The sequence below is a fragment of the Astatotilapia calliptera genome, chromosome 2 (genome assembly GCF_964374335.1).
Source record: "Astatotilapia calliptera chromosome 2, fAstCal68.1, whole genome shotgun sequence".
Lineage (NCBI taxonomy): Eukaryota > Metazoa > Chordata > Actinopteri > Cichliformes > Cichlidae > Astatotilapia > Astatotilapia calliptera.
The window spans coordinates 11,956,256-11,970,627 of record NC_137423.1 but is presented as its reverse complement, the minus strand read 5'-3'; the positions used below and the strand labels follow the sequence as shown (position 1 = coordinate 11,970,627).

Below are 14,372 nucleotides of genomic sequence, written 5' to 3'. Positions count from 1 at the left end.
TTTGTAGTTGTAGTTGTAGTTTTTGGATAGTGAATAATTCTTGTTGTATTTTTGCCTCTGTACACCACCACTGAGAATTTCAATTCAAATAATGACAATCCAAGAATAAAAAAAATAATATGGAAATGGTCATTTGCAAATCAGTCCCACTTTACCAAAACAGTTCCTCATTGGTTTGTTGAACGACACTAAACATTTGTAAATCCAATATCATAACCATTTATTTGATAGTTTCCTATATTCAGTTTGAAATTTTACAGGCTAAACCTACTCTATGATGTTTAGAACATTATAACATTTAGTTGTGGATGAAGTATAATCCCAGCTCAACAACTTGTATTAATAATAATAATAAGTGGATGACATACAGTCATAGGACTAATAATGGCCACTGTTCTGCTCTAGTTTTACTTTTAATACAGTTGGGCAGGAGTGCAGACTTATAAGCAACATGTACTTAGAGTGGCCATTATGGATAGCAGGTCTAGCAAAGCCTTTATTGTTGTTTGTTTTTACTGTATTCCATAAATATACCATCTATAATTCATCAGAAGAAGAAAAAACTATTTTGGTGTTTTAAAGGTCTAAAGGGATGTCTGAATAAATATTTAGCTAATAGATGTATATGCATAAACACGCCTACGCACCAGCTCACTATATGCATATTTGTTTAAGCACATAACACTCAAAGCTCTGAACGTTATTCTCAAAGCCTTCTGCTCCACCTGCAACAGTTTCTGCAGTAAATCTTCTCATAGACAGGTTACCTTACATAAATATCCCAGATAAGGCTCACAGAAAAGGAAAGTGTTTTATGCCATAAAAATCCTGAGACAAAAAGAAAAGTCTATAAAAATGAGGGTTGGGTGACCTGAGATAGTTTATTCTCACACACAGTCATCTGAGCACACTTACTGCTAAGTCTGGAGTTCTAATTAAAATCTAGAGCTGTTCATAGTTTTTGCTGTATAGGAGAGGAAGCTGCTTTTTATACAGCGAAAAAAAGTTCCCAAAAAGTCAAACTGAGCCCGACTTCCTCTTGTGTCACCTTTGCAGTTTTTCCAAGGTGGTGAAGCACAGGTTAAAAAGTTAAAAACAGCACAACAAACAGTCGTCACTGGTGCAGCTAATTAGCAGGTTCCCCCCAAAAAAGGGCTGATATTGAATGAGACGAATGGCTGCCTGCGGGACTGGGGTGATAGATGGATGACACCAACTCCCTGCGGTAATGGCAGACGCTGAGTTGAGCGGGGGGGGGGTGCTGCTGTCATCCTGAGGACAGCGGGATGGTAAACAGGTCTGTAGGACAGCCTCTGGATCTGCAGCTGTAAGTCCCCGCTGAGTCGGATATATGGAGCACGGAGTGGCTCTGAATCGTTTGACTTTTGGGTATTCATGATTTACCTTCAAAGTAATGAAAGGACTTTTGTATAAGATGGTATTACCAGATCACTTCGCTGTTTCCTGCACCAACCTCATTGTGACCATATACAGCTAGCGAATGTGCAGATATACAATGAAAGTTAAGGGCCAAAGAAAATCTAACACCTGAAACTCAATTTTAAATATTAGAAGAACATTGAACCTTATAAGATAAGATAACTCTTTATTGTCATTGCACAGTCATACATAGTACAGTAGTACAATGAAATTGGAAAAACTGTCCTACGTCGGCACTACATATAACACAACACGACACGATATGACACATCACAACGTAACAAACAACACAACACAGTATATTAACTTAGTATAAAAAAGAAGAATAAGTGTATGTGTATTGCACACTGTTATGCAAATGTTAAGAATGCACATATCACTAAACCGGTCATTAATGCTGACTTCATGCATTGCACAGAGTCTGCATGTTGCCTTGAACAGCTCTAAGAATTTCAATCACAACAAAATGATTGTGACTTGTTCAATCTACAGAAACACTGCTGAACAAAGAAGTGTGGAAGTCAGCAATTTTAGCCATGCCAACAATGCACGTCAAAATTCTCATAGGACCAGGTGATGCCTGCTCGGGGTAAAGCTTTGAGAACTGTGTGACGTCATAGTTGTGAAATTTGAATTGCTTGGAATCCATAAATATTTCCATATTGCTTCCACTGTGTGATGCCACAGTTTTCAATAATCTTTTACTTTAGCATTATGTTTCACTTTTTTGGTTATACTTGTTATTAATGGTGAAAGTATTTTCCAAACCCTCTGACTCTCATCACCTTGTGTCAAATACTGTCATCCTGTCAGAAGCTGCTGGCATCACAGAGATAAGCAGCAGGTGTCCCTTGGCACTGGCTCCTTACAGACTGGGTGCAGCACATTTGAGCGCAGAGATAACTGTAGCTCTTTGAAAGAGGACTAAGTCTGCATGGCAGGAGACTGCAGATCGTAGTCTGTTTGAGAGCTTTGTCCTCTTATTTCACTGTTTTGCACTTGCTTCTTGCTTTTCCTTTTTCTTGGTGGTTAGGTTTAGACCTTTACCTCACAGTCTAATTCTATGGTTTCGCCATCATATTAAGCCTGCACAGTGAAAAGTGATGTTTAGTGCATTCAAATGTGACAGCAAGGAGACTTTTTCAAGCTGACAAACTGGAAGTGAGAGACCACTTTTAGAGGTAACCTTTCTATACATGAAAGTGGCAGTTTGTGAAATGTTTTTTCTTTTTCTTTAAGAAAATAGTTTCATTTTACTTTAAGTCTAAAAACATTTCTGTTACACCTCAGCATGATGGGGCGTATTTAGCTTCTTCCATGTTCTTTCACAATTTCAGCAAGAGCAAAGTATTTTGAAAGAGGTCAGTCATGCAGAGTTAGCCATTTGTTAACTGCAGCACGACGACTTGTCTTCGTTAAATAAGACAAAACGTGAAGTGGGTGAGAGCAGAACAGCGACATGAAATGATTGTTGTCTATTTCAAAAGACAAACTTCCATTTTGATTGCATCATAACAAACTGGTGCATCAGCTTTCTCATTTGAAAGTGTGATCAGAGAGGAAACACACATGTCTAAGCTCCTCATTAAAAATGGAGCTGTCAAATAAATATATGAAGGGGAGGTACTCAATCATTAGGCAATAAACACAATGTTAAATCCACACACACACACACTGAGTCAGTCTTGGGGGGGTCTTTCCTCAGCAACCTCTGACTGTAAAGCTCTTTTCATGGTGGTGAAGCTGAGAGCGGCAGGGTGGAGGTTTGGTTCATCCTCCCGTGGAATTGGATTATTTCTGGATGGGGAGAAAATTCCCTTTCCTCCCTCCTCCACCCACAGCCCCCTCCTCTCCGCAGAGACGGACACGTGCAGTTCATCATGGAGATACACCCGCGCTCTGCTGGCGTCTGTGGGCAGGAGGGGAAATTCAGCTTGTGCTATGACCTCTTTGTGATACCTGCAGGTTTGAAAAATCCGAGGTAGTAAAGAAAAGAAAGGTGTTGAGGATTTATACACACCCAGAAGCCTTCTATTCTTCTAGCCTTCAACTATAAGGAAAGAAAGACGAAAATACAAGCTCACTCAATGAATTAAACTGGGAATTTGTTTCATATTGTAACCCAGAGCTCTCAGCATTTTCTGCTTGTTGCCATAATTTTACACACTGCATCAGGTCACATCTGCAAGGTGAGCATTTACAGTTGACTTCAAGTATTCCTCGCCCTGGTTTTTTTAATTACTTATCAGAACATTACTTATGTCGACTAGCCTGGAAACAGCTCAGAAGCTGGAGTTTTCGTCTTTCGTGTGGTAGATTCATAAATAGTCGTCCATGAGAAAATCCATGAACGTACTAAGACTAAATATTGAATAACGTCAGACAAAAGTAGCACCATGTGTGCTTGTTCAGCGTCTGCAGCTTTGCTGCTGTTAGGGATCATTTTATTGTTTTGTAGCCACATGCTAAATAGCCACATTTGACATCACCTTTAAAGGAAAGTGTTGTAGATTTTGGGAGCTACAGATTTTGTCTAAATGGTACAGTTTGCATTCCAACCAGGTGAAAATCTAGAAAAATAAGGAGACATTAACTGAAATGAAACCTCAGATGGGTCAATAGTGACTGGATGTTAATGATTAGCGCTAGAACTAAAGGAGGGGTCACACCTTTTGACCCCATGGTATTTAAAAAATTGTGAATCTCTTAAATTAAAACCCCATCATCTCATATTTCATGGCTTTTCCTAAAATGAGCTTATTCATCAAATACTGAATTTGGGTGTGTGTGGGATCAAATACATACATACACACACATATATATATATATATAAATGAGCCCTTATAGAACTGCTGAGGACATCATTTTGACCCCACACAAATTAGTGTAAAAACCACTACTACAGCACACTGCAAACATTTTAACTGAAGGCTGACGTTTTTTCTGGGAAGTCCAAGTATCTTCAAGCAAGACCGTGCTAAACCGCATAATGCATCTATTCCAAACAGCATGGCAGCTAAAAAGTTTACATTTCTTCTGGACTAAAAAGCTGAAATAAGGCTTTTTTGTCACTGGTCATTTTGGGACAGCGTAATCTGTCTGTGGACTGGTGTGTAATAAAAAGACAAATAATACAGAAACGATCACCATCAGTTTTTCATGGGAAACTGGTCTCACTGACTGATAGAGCTGTGCAGGAAAGTGTGACTTTATCATGGTGGAAGCAAGACAGTAAGACAAAATTCATGACAAAGTTTTCCAAATATCTTCTTTTGCTGCTGGTTCAGTGAATTTTGATCAGAGATGTGATGAATGAGGAGTTTTGGCATGTCCATGTCTGCCATCGGGTGAACAAGGGCAACGTGGTGGTTGTTGAAATGGTTTTGTGAGCTTTTAGCTGAGATTCTGATGTATTTGTGGATACCACACGTGTCTATATTTAAATAACAGATCTGCACAGCTGCAAACATGGACCTGTGAACTTTTTAAGAAATTTTGCTGTCATAAAATTCAAAATAAGCTAATATTTTCCTAAAAATGGTCGACTTTCTCAGTTTGAACATTTGACAAGTTTTCTATGTTCTATTGTTAATAAAATATCGTTTTATGTTATATGCATATCATGACGTTGAGTTTTTATTCAGATTTTATATTTCATCCAAAGGTATTTGGAATTAAGGGCGTTCAGCATATGAATGAAAACGCAGTCAACTTTTATGTACCGTATCCTCTTTTAGATCATCGCTTAGATTCTCATTCAGGGCTCTATATGGATCAGTCCCTCAGCATTTGACACGGCAATTTGATACTCGCTGGCAAACATAAAAAGAAAAGAAAGAAAGAAGAAGAAGAAGTATCCAATATCCAGCAGAGAAACACATATTAGCTCAGGTTTGGTCATATTAGTGTTAAAAGCTTCACAAAGTGATGGCTCAGGCTTTTAAATCAAATATCCTTAGCATTTCAAATGTTCTTCGTACTAGAATTATCATTTATAGCTTTATGATCTAACTGAGCGCACATCACCATATCTGATATTGGAAATGCTGTTGTGTAAACAGCAGGCAAAACCTTCCTCTCAGCAGAGTAATGAGCTGGGAAAAAAGAAACTCCTGAAGCCTTCCTCCTGTTGTGTATTCAGAGCACGTTGGAGTAAAATAAGTCAGACAAGTGTAAAATGTCACTGTACAGCTTTAATCTGAGGCTGAAAATGATCCTAACAAATGTCAGCATCAGCTAACCTTCATGCTGAGTGGAAACTGCCATCTGATCAATTACATCCTCAGGCCTGCTGACCTTTCCCATCATTTGTTTAAAGGAGAATGCCATTTGATTAGCCCTAATTGGTCTGCTTTAGCTGGCTGTCGTTACGTCGCTGTCGTTAACGAGAACGTCCTTCGCTTTCTTTATGCTGCGACTTGAACCAACAGGTGAAGATTGATTTCGGAGAAATGACCTTAAATGACTCCATCTGATTGGTCAATTCAGAGTATAATCAAAGTCAAACATGAGAGGAAACTGCGGCGCGTTGAGTAAGTTCAATGCTGTTTATGAATGTGGGTCCCCACAAGCGAAAAATTATCATTTACAATTTCATTTAATTATATTAAACTAATTTCAGCATATTGTGGAGCTGTTATTGTATTATTAGATTAGTTCTTATTTTTATGTAAATTATTGTTTTTATGAAGTTTAGTTTCAGTGAGTTTGCAAAAGCAGATTTTTTGTTCAGGTTCAGTTTTTGCTGTTTAAAAATGTTTGCTTTCAAGTTCACATGTGCAAACGTTTTTTATTGTTTTTTTATTGATATAATTATAATATGCTTGTTATTGTGCAGGGGCGAGTTTAAGAAGTTCAGAATAGATATTATAACACAAACAACTAACTCATTTTCCAGTCTCAGTAAAAAAAGATGAAGAACTTCCCTGATACAACAAATCTGTGATTCACCAATGTTTTCAGACATAAATTTGTTACATTATGAACAACTTGTTCCTCAGAAAACCTGTAATGAGTAATTGTGAGAAATGAATTAAATGTGTAACAGTATCAAATCACATGCAACTTTTTCACACTTGATCTGTTTTGTTTATGGTTTTTAATTCGGTGAGTTTCTCTTCTCTTGACTTTTTTCATCTTTTGCTACTCTGTAACTCAAAATGTTTTTGTTTTGTTTTTTCATATTGACTTTGATGTTCAGACTTGTCCCACAGTGACTGTCTCACATGAAACTGTATTTAGACTCTTTGTTATTTGTATTTATACTTCTGCTTCATCACTGTTTTCTCCACTTCACCTCCAGGTAGACATGTTGGAGCTTTCAGAATGTAACTAACAGACATAAAATGGCAACAACTAGACTGGCTGGTGCATGCATTTCATGGATCTGACACAAATTTAGAATTTTGTGTGAGCACTCATTTTTTTGAGCACATTTTGAGTACATTTCTACTTTTGTAAATGGGGGAATAAACTTTCTAGTCTAGACTTTCCCAGCAACCAAGTTTTCAAATGTTTGCTGGCTTTGCCCCAAAATAAGAATTCACTAGCTGGGCCCACGTCCTCATTTTAGGTTTGACAGCATTTTAGTAGGTAAAGTTAAAGCTTTGACATAAATTGAGCTGCGGTTTGGGGAAGGCCTCGAAGGGGACTGGCAGATTCCCATGCACTAAATAGAAATGAAGAAGTTAAAGAATTGTGAACAAGGAGGGAGGGTGGGGCACGTAAACGAGAATGAACATCTTGCAGAACTGGGGGAACCTAGATGACAACCGGAAGGAGCGTGTTTGGAGGCGTGGTCCTGCTCCTGAAATTCCGATACATAATCTCCATCTAAAAAGAGTTTTTCCTCTTTTTATATGGAGGGGTCGGTGCGTTGGTGGTTCTTGGTGTCCGGGGCTGGGCGCTCAGGTATGTACCAGCTCACTCCCGGTGACTACTTGGCGGGGCCTGGTGCCTGTTGCTCGGTCAGGCCTCTTCCGGGGCAAAGGGGGTCCTCGGGCCTCCGGCTTCTGGGCCTGCGGCTCAGTTCACTCTGGCACAGCTGGCAGAGCCGGCGGGCACGCCACTGCGGCCCCCTCTGGCTTCTGCTCCGTGGCTACTGGGTGACCCCTCATCTGGGGCTCTCCTCAGCTCTTCCCAGGAGGGTGGCACGGATGCTTCTCCAGTGGTCCCCTTGGGCTCTCTCTCTCTGGGGCCTCTGGATGTCTGGGGCCTGGATCTCCTCTATGCCTGCTTCATGCCCTGGGGGACAGGGCTATGGCTCTCTACATCCTCTAGCAGACCGTTACATGGGGAAACCTTTTGAATACAAGTGCGCTGATCCACACAGGTGTGCACACGGGTGTTCACTGTTCATAGACATAAACTACACCTTTATTGGCTGCTATTTCCAAGCACATTATGCGCTGTCGGTCCTACGTGCTGCACAACAACATTCAACATTTCGTATTTACTGCTGTTTACACTTAGCTAGATTAACGTGATGGTGTTGTTTAGTATGTTGCTCTGTTTTTTTTGCTTGTTTTCTCTTCTTTTTCTCTCAATAGGTGATCCAGGAGATTTTTTTTCTTCTTTCTCTTTTTAAGTGCCCTTTCTCACTGTCCCTCTTCCCTTCTGTTTTTCTTTTCCTCCATCTTTCTTTCTCCCTTTCCTATCCCTCAGTCATGTCTGTCCTGTCTGTAACAACTGAAAATAAAATAAATAATAACAACAAAGGTTGATCAAATGGACCAATACGGCTGATCATTCTGTAGATGCGGTTGGAGTGAGTCTGGGGGTCGTCCAGGGAGAAGCCGGAGGACAGCAGTGCGGTTTCGAACAGCAGGATGATGAGGTCCTTCACAGCCTTGTCGTTCTTGTCAGCCTAAGCCTTCTGCCTGAGGATTTACTTTGCCATTTGGCAAAGTAAATCCACTGGGTATCCTTGTTGGTCTTCAGACAACAATTCTGACGGCTGAAAAACCAAAGGGGACAGGCAAAAAAAAAAAAAAAAAAAAGGAGTTTTTCCTCCCTGGCATGGACAGTTACACAACTTTCCCACTTTGTTACCCACTCAACATGATCAACTTCTCATGATCAATAAACACCTAATTCACCGAATGCACACAGTAAGCCAAGAAAAAAAGACACCTGCCTACACCTTTATTAGATCGATAGTTAGATAGATAGCTTGGTTCTTGGCTCTTTTATAGTGTAGTAAGTGCCATGTCTGCCCCTTTTATAAGGTCTCTACTTCAGCAAATACAAAATCGGTGACACAGAACTAAAATCTAAACCAGGATCATCTTGGTCCGGAATGTCCTGCTTCCCACACTTGTCAGCTTTCTACTGTCTACAAACTGTTAAAAGCAAAAAACATTCCTCCAAATGCTCGAAAACGTCACGTACGTCTCATGTGTCCTCTGCAATGAATGAATCCTACTGAAATACAAGCAAGAACCTCTGTGGGTTTACAGTGTCATGATGAAATTGGTTGAAAGACAACAAATTTACCCTTGTTTGTCCAACTGCCACGCACGATATCTCAAACGCTGATAGGATTAAGACTTTCATTTTTCTTCATTGTAGCGCAGTAATGCTATTCTGCGTTGTCTCCAGATGCTTCTCTTCAGAAATGTCGTGAAACAAGCTGACTTGATTTGGAAACAGGTTGAAATACTCGAGTGCAGAATAAATGAATGAGCCAAAATGTTTGCTTGTTTTATTAAACAAGAATTTTACAGTCTACATTGGAAAAATTGACATGTTGAGATAAGGAATATGATTTGGTAAGATGCACATTTTCTCGCAGTGTCCCAGAGATCTGTGTTTGACAAATTTAGGGAGTTGATGCATCTCATTTCAGCTGAATTCCAACATCTAAAATGACTCTGATTGGCCCAGTGGGGAACACCAAATACAAGCTCAAAACAAGCGTCATATTTGTCAGTGATTGGCCCTGGTGGTGCTGGTGAGGGGTGGGCTTGTGCTCGCTGCAGCTTGGTTTTCACTACAGCTTTTTTAAAGCCACCACGCTGCAGTTCATCCACATGTCGCCAAAATAGAAATTATTCATGTGTTGTGACATGAAATGTTCATGTATGCCCACAAAAGGTTCTGCATGTGATGGCACAGATGCCAAAAGCAGGGGTAAGAAAAGAGGGGTTCTTTACTTTGTACATAAAATCAAAAATATAACAGGGCCCTTTCACTCTGAAAAGGGAAAGGAAATGTCACTTTATGGAGGGAAATGTGCAACTGCCAAAAGGAGAAAGTACACGCTCCTTAAATGGAAAAGAAAAAGGTGTGAACTGAAAGACGAGCAGGCTGACATTTGCAAGTATTTATTATTATTTAGAAATAGATTAGAGACGATAGTAAGAGAAGAGGAACGGAAGCCTAAAAGTAAAGTAAATTATTATGAACAAGGGCCGTAAGGTGCCAGAGAATAAAGTAAAAGGCTAAAAATAGGAAGCAGGAAGGAGTAACTGAGAAACACTATCAGTATACCCAGATGGAAGAAGATCCCATTCTCTCTCTCTCTCTCTGAGGGTAAATGTTTAAATTTTATGTACATGCTCAATGTCAGCTCTGAGGTCACGAGGGCTAAAAATAAAATCTAAAGTCAAACACAACTGCATGAAAAAAAAAATCAAGAGTTTCCTCCAAGATGTCTGCATACTTATTTACACTAAATGCTATTCATTGTCTGCTGTGTGTTTTATAACGTCACTCAGCGCTGGGGTCAGGACCAAAGTATTTGTCCCGTAATCTGTCTGCAATCTACTTCAAGCAGTCAACTCTGTGTCATACACACTAATGTGATTCTCTGTGATCATCTCAAATACTACATACGACCTCCCGAACTACCAGTAAAGCTGCTACATTTCCTCCCATCTCTCATTTTGATGCATTGCAGCCTCCCGTTTAAACTTCTCCAGCACCTCAACATCCAGCTGCATGCTTCAGGAGGACCATACAGTGTAACAGGTAAACATAGATACCATGATAACACTGACAACATCCATGACAACAGTTTCATTTTGAAGCCTCGTATTTTGCCATCTTGGTTTTACATATGAGATGTGACAAGGAGGGGTGAACCTCCTGCTCACTGCACAATGATTTTTCAGTTACATGTTGTATTTGAAAAATATGATCATAACCAAGACTTATGTAACCCAGGTCCCACGTAGCTATGGTAAAGCTAGAGTATATAGTACAATGAGACTGGGCCTGGGTTCGTAGTGCTACTAATAATGATAACTGATACCCTCTAATTTAACTAATAAGGACCACCACAACTGTATTTTACACAAATCTATCCCTCACCAGGTATTTATTTAGACAGCAAAGAAATTAATATAAACAGTTACTTTTATAAAATGAATTGAATTAAAATAAACAAACAAAAAATACTGTAAATGTGACTACATGGATTATAAATAAAGATTATCCACACAAAATACCTCTTTCTTAGGTGCCAACTGTTATTTCAGTTACAACAGCTCACACCTTTAAAATGGATGAATTTCAACCTTTGATAATAACTTTGATTAAAACTACACACTTACTCAAATTAAACCAAATTTGTAACAGTGGGCCCACACACACACACTTTAACCTGTCCACACTACACCTGTAGCACGGTGCTTGTTGCAGGCCTGATTCGAAGTTCGGGTGCGGTGAGGCCTAAAACTGATGGCCGCTTCACTCAAACTGAGCCATAAACAAAATACGTGCACTTTAGTTCCAGTTAGTACTCACGAGTCCAATGAGTTTGTTAGTGGGGCAATCAGAAACGGGCAGTTAGTTCACCAGTAGTGAAGACAGTCAGGGGTAAGAAAACAGTCAGGGGCGAGGAAACAGCCAGGGGTGAGAAAACAGCAGGGTCCATCCGGGCAGAAACCTCTCTCTCCCTCTCCTTTCAGAGCGTCCCTCGGCTTCTAAACATATTTAAACACTTGAGCTACAATACCAAATGCTATCACATAACGATTTAGCATTAGCATGCTTTGACTGAAAATCAGAGCTAAACATACAGCATGGCATCACAGCACATAACGCGGTAAGCTGCGCTAATTAGCAAGCCGCTAGTTAGCATCACATATCACGCTATTTTATCACTATAACGAATAGTTACAGTACAAATGTCAAGGCACACAGTCTCATTTACCTCTTTCAGATCACAAATAAGTAATATCAGGACCACGGGTAGTCGACCTCAACGATACACTTAGATGCAAAATCCACACCACGTTTGCCTTACGACATCTCTCTCTTCAGACTTAGCTTCTGTGTCCGCTCCCACAGATTCACACAAACGGTACCACTCGTCCCGCCCCCATAGCAGAGAAGAGTGACATTGACTGGCTCGTCAGCACAACAACCAATGACAATACAATATTGAGATAACTGACATTAGATGGGTAAATAAACTTAGGTTACACCCCAACATATTTATTGTGCACAGAAAATGAACTCTAAATCATGAAACCCTTATATTTATTGGACTCTTAACTGTAAATGAAATACATTTGTACCCAAGCATATGATTTTTAAACCTTTTATCAACTATTTATATTTTAACCATTTCTTATAACAGTAGACTTTTTCTTTATACTGCAAGCCCAAATAATTGCAGACAGGGCTACACTTACAAAATAGACAATTTCTTTTATTCAATATGACCCAAAGTGAGTGACTAAAAAGGAAAGAGTTTGTAGAGATCGAGACAGCGAGCAGTTTTCTTCTACACTTCTAAAGGAACAGAAGTTGTTTTTTTTTTGTACTTCAAAAAGAATTCAGCTCAAGGGCACTTCAGCACTGGCTGCAGGCTTTCTCATTTCTCATTTCTCATTTCCAGAAGCAATGTCTGTCTTTTATGATGTCTATGGAAAGGATGTTACTCATCATTCCTCAATTTCAATTTTTCATTTCAAGGAATTAAGGAACTGTATTTGTGAACATGAATTTCAAACTGCGTCACTTTGGGACTCGACTGGTGACATTTCACTGCAACACATGAACAGATGAGAATGCAGACTGAAAAAAGCCTTAAGAGACCGAATGGAATAATGCAATAAAGAACGGGTGGAGGAAAGAAGCCAAAAGCAGGGAGATAACATAGGAGGAAAATGTGAAGTAAGGATGTTAAAACAAGAATAATGAAAAATGAAATCAGTTATCGTTCATATGAAACAACCTCAAGAATAATGAAAAACGGAATAAGAGAAATAAGACAGAAGTAAACATGGTTAAAAACTGAAATGTATGGAATACATGCAGAGCTTGAACTCTTTGACTCAGCATGATAAATCACCCAGGATTCAATGGGACGTCAACAACGCGTCCCAGAGCCTCAGTGCTACGGCTGCAGCATTAACAGGAGATTGATGGAGATGTACAGAGTCCTGGTGTACACAGTCTCATGGTCTTTGCTCTTCACCCCACCATCCATCATGATTCGAAACCTATACACTGCTGCATGCATGTACACACATCCATCAGGGACGCAGTCAGGAAGAGTAAAAGCAGGAAATCAGTTATCGTTCATATGAAACAACCTCAAGCTGAGCGTCAAAAAGAAGAAAAATAAATCGAGAAATGAATATTTTAAGTCCCCGCCAGCCTTCGTCTGCTGATGAGAATCATTTCAACATCATCTTCGGATAAATTGAAAGTTTTCAATAAAAGGCTGCAAGGTTATGAAAAAAGTGTGGTTAGAAATATCTGCTCTTTTTTTTTCTTCCATACATTCATGGTCAGTGTTAGCGCTGGTTGGTCACTCTCTTAAGATAATGCATCAGCTGGCTACTTATGAAACACAGGCCTGAGCACTAAAATGAAGAAAGTCATACTGACTGAACACAATACCTATAAAACATTTAAAACGCTCTCACACTTTTACAGCTATGTACTTCCCAATGGCGCAGTCACCTAGTTGTAGCTGCTAGCTTAATTAGTGCTTACATTCACTATCAGCTTCAAGCTAACTGACGCCTGAATCGTCAGCGTGGCTGCTTTTTGTTAAAATGATTGCCCAAATGCTGAGTCTAAATTCTGCAGCAGTTTGCATATCACAGATCAATTACCAACGATGTGTATCCTAAAATTAGACGATAACGTTTCTGTTAGGATGGTGCACCAACATTTTGTGCTTCAGGTTTGACTGCTAACATGTCAAGATTGGCATATTTTAATATGTTTGGTCTAATTAAAGTTTTAGAACCACCAACAGCTTCGTCAGCTTCAGTGACTGTTTGTAGCAACAGCGAAGCTAGACATAAACTACACCTTTAATTACAAGCTAAAGTAATTTAAAAAATCTCTGTTATGACTTCATTAAAAAGCTCACTCTGGACAGGTGGCCAGCCCATCAAAGGGTCCACACAGAGACACAGTCAGCCACACACTCACTTAAAGCGCCAATTAACCTGTAAAGCATGCACTTTGTTGGGGGGAGGACGCTGGAGTACCCTGAAAGAACCCACGTAGATAAAAGGAAAACATCCTCCACACAGAAGAAAGCCTTCAAGCTGTGAGTTGACAGTGCTAGCAAGCAGATGCACAGTGATAAATAGAGGCAAAATTTTGTAAAAAGTCTGTAATTGTCCAAAAATGTATTAACCTAACTTTTCTAGTCTCTACCGGAAGATTCAGACCAAGAACCTTTCTGCTGTGAGTTGTTGATGCTAACTTTTACAACATCATGCCACCCAGTCAGTGGGTTAAACAAGCCAGCAGTTAAGCAGACCAGTCGACCAAGATTTTCTTTGATTGACTGCAGACAGTAAATGTACAAGGAGGTTTCCAACAACAAACTTGCACCTATTTTGTCTTGGGATGCCAGTTGTTCTTTTTCTTTCATATTTGTGCCAACAACTTCTATGATATGTTTTTTTAAACTATCAAACTCTCACAGTGCTTTGCTGAGATTTGAAAGATGCGTA

General features: G+C 39.6%; 1 long non-coding RNA gene across 1 annotated transcript; it reads right to left on the bottom strand.

Moving 5' to 3' along the window:
• Positions 1-9,130: 9,130 nt before the first annotated feature.
• LOC145430396 (uncharacterized) lies at positions 9,131-12,356 on the bottom strand. Its single transcript, XR_013910961.1, has 2 exons — positions 11,597-12,356; positions 9,131-11,366 (listed from the first exon to the last, which is right to left on the bottom strand). It is a non-coding gene; the product is annotated as an uncharacterized LOC145430396 (long non-coding RNA).
• Between the last annotated feature and the right edge of the window lie 2,016 nt (positions 12,357-14,372).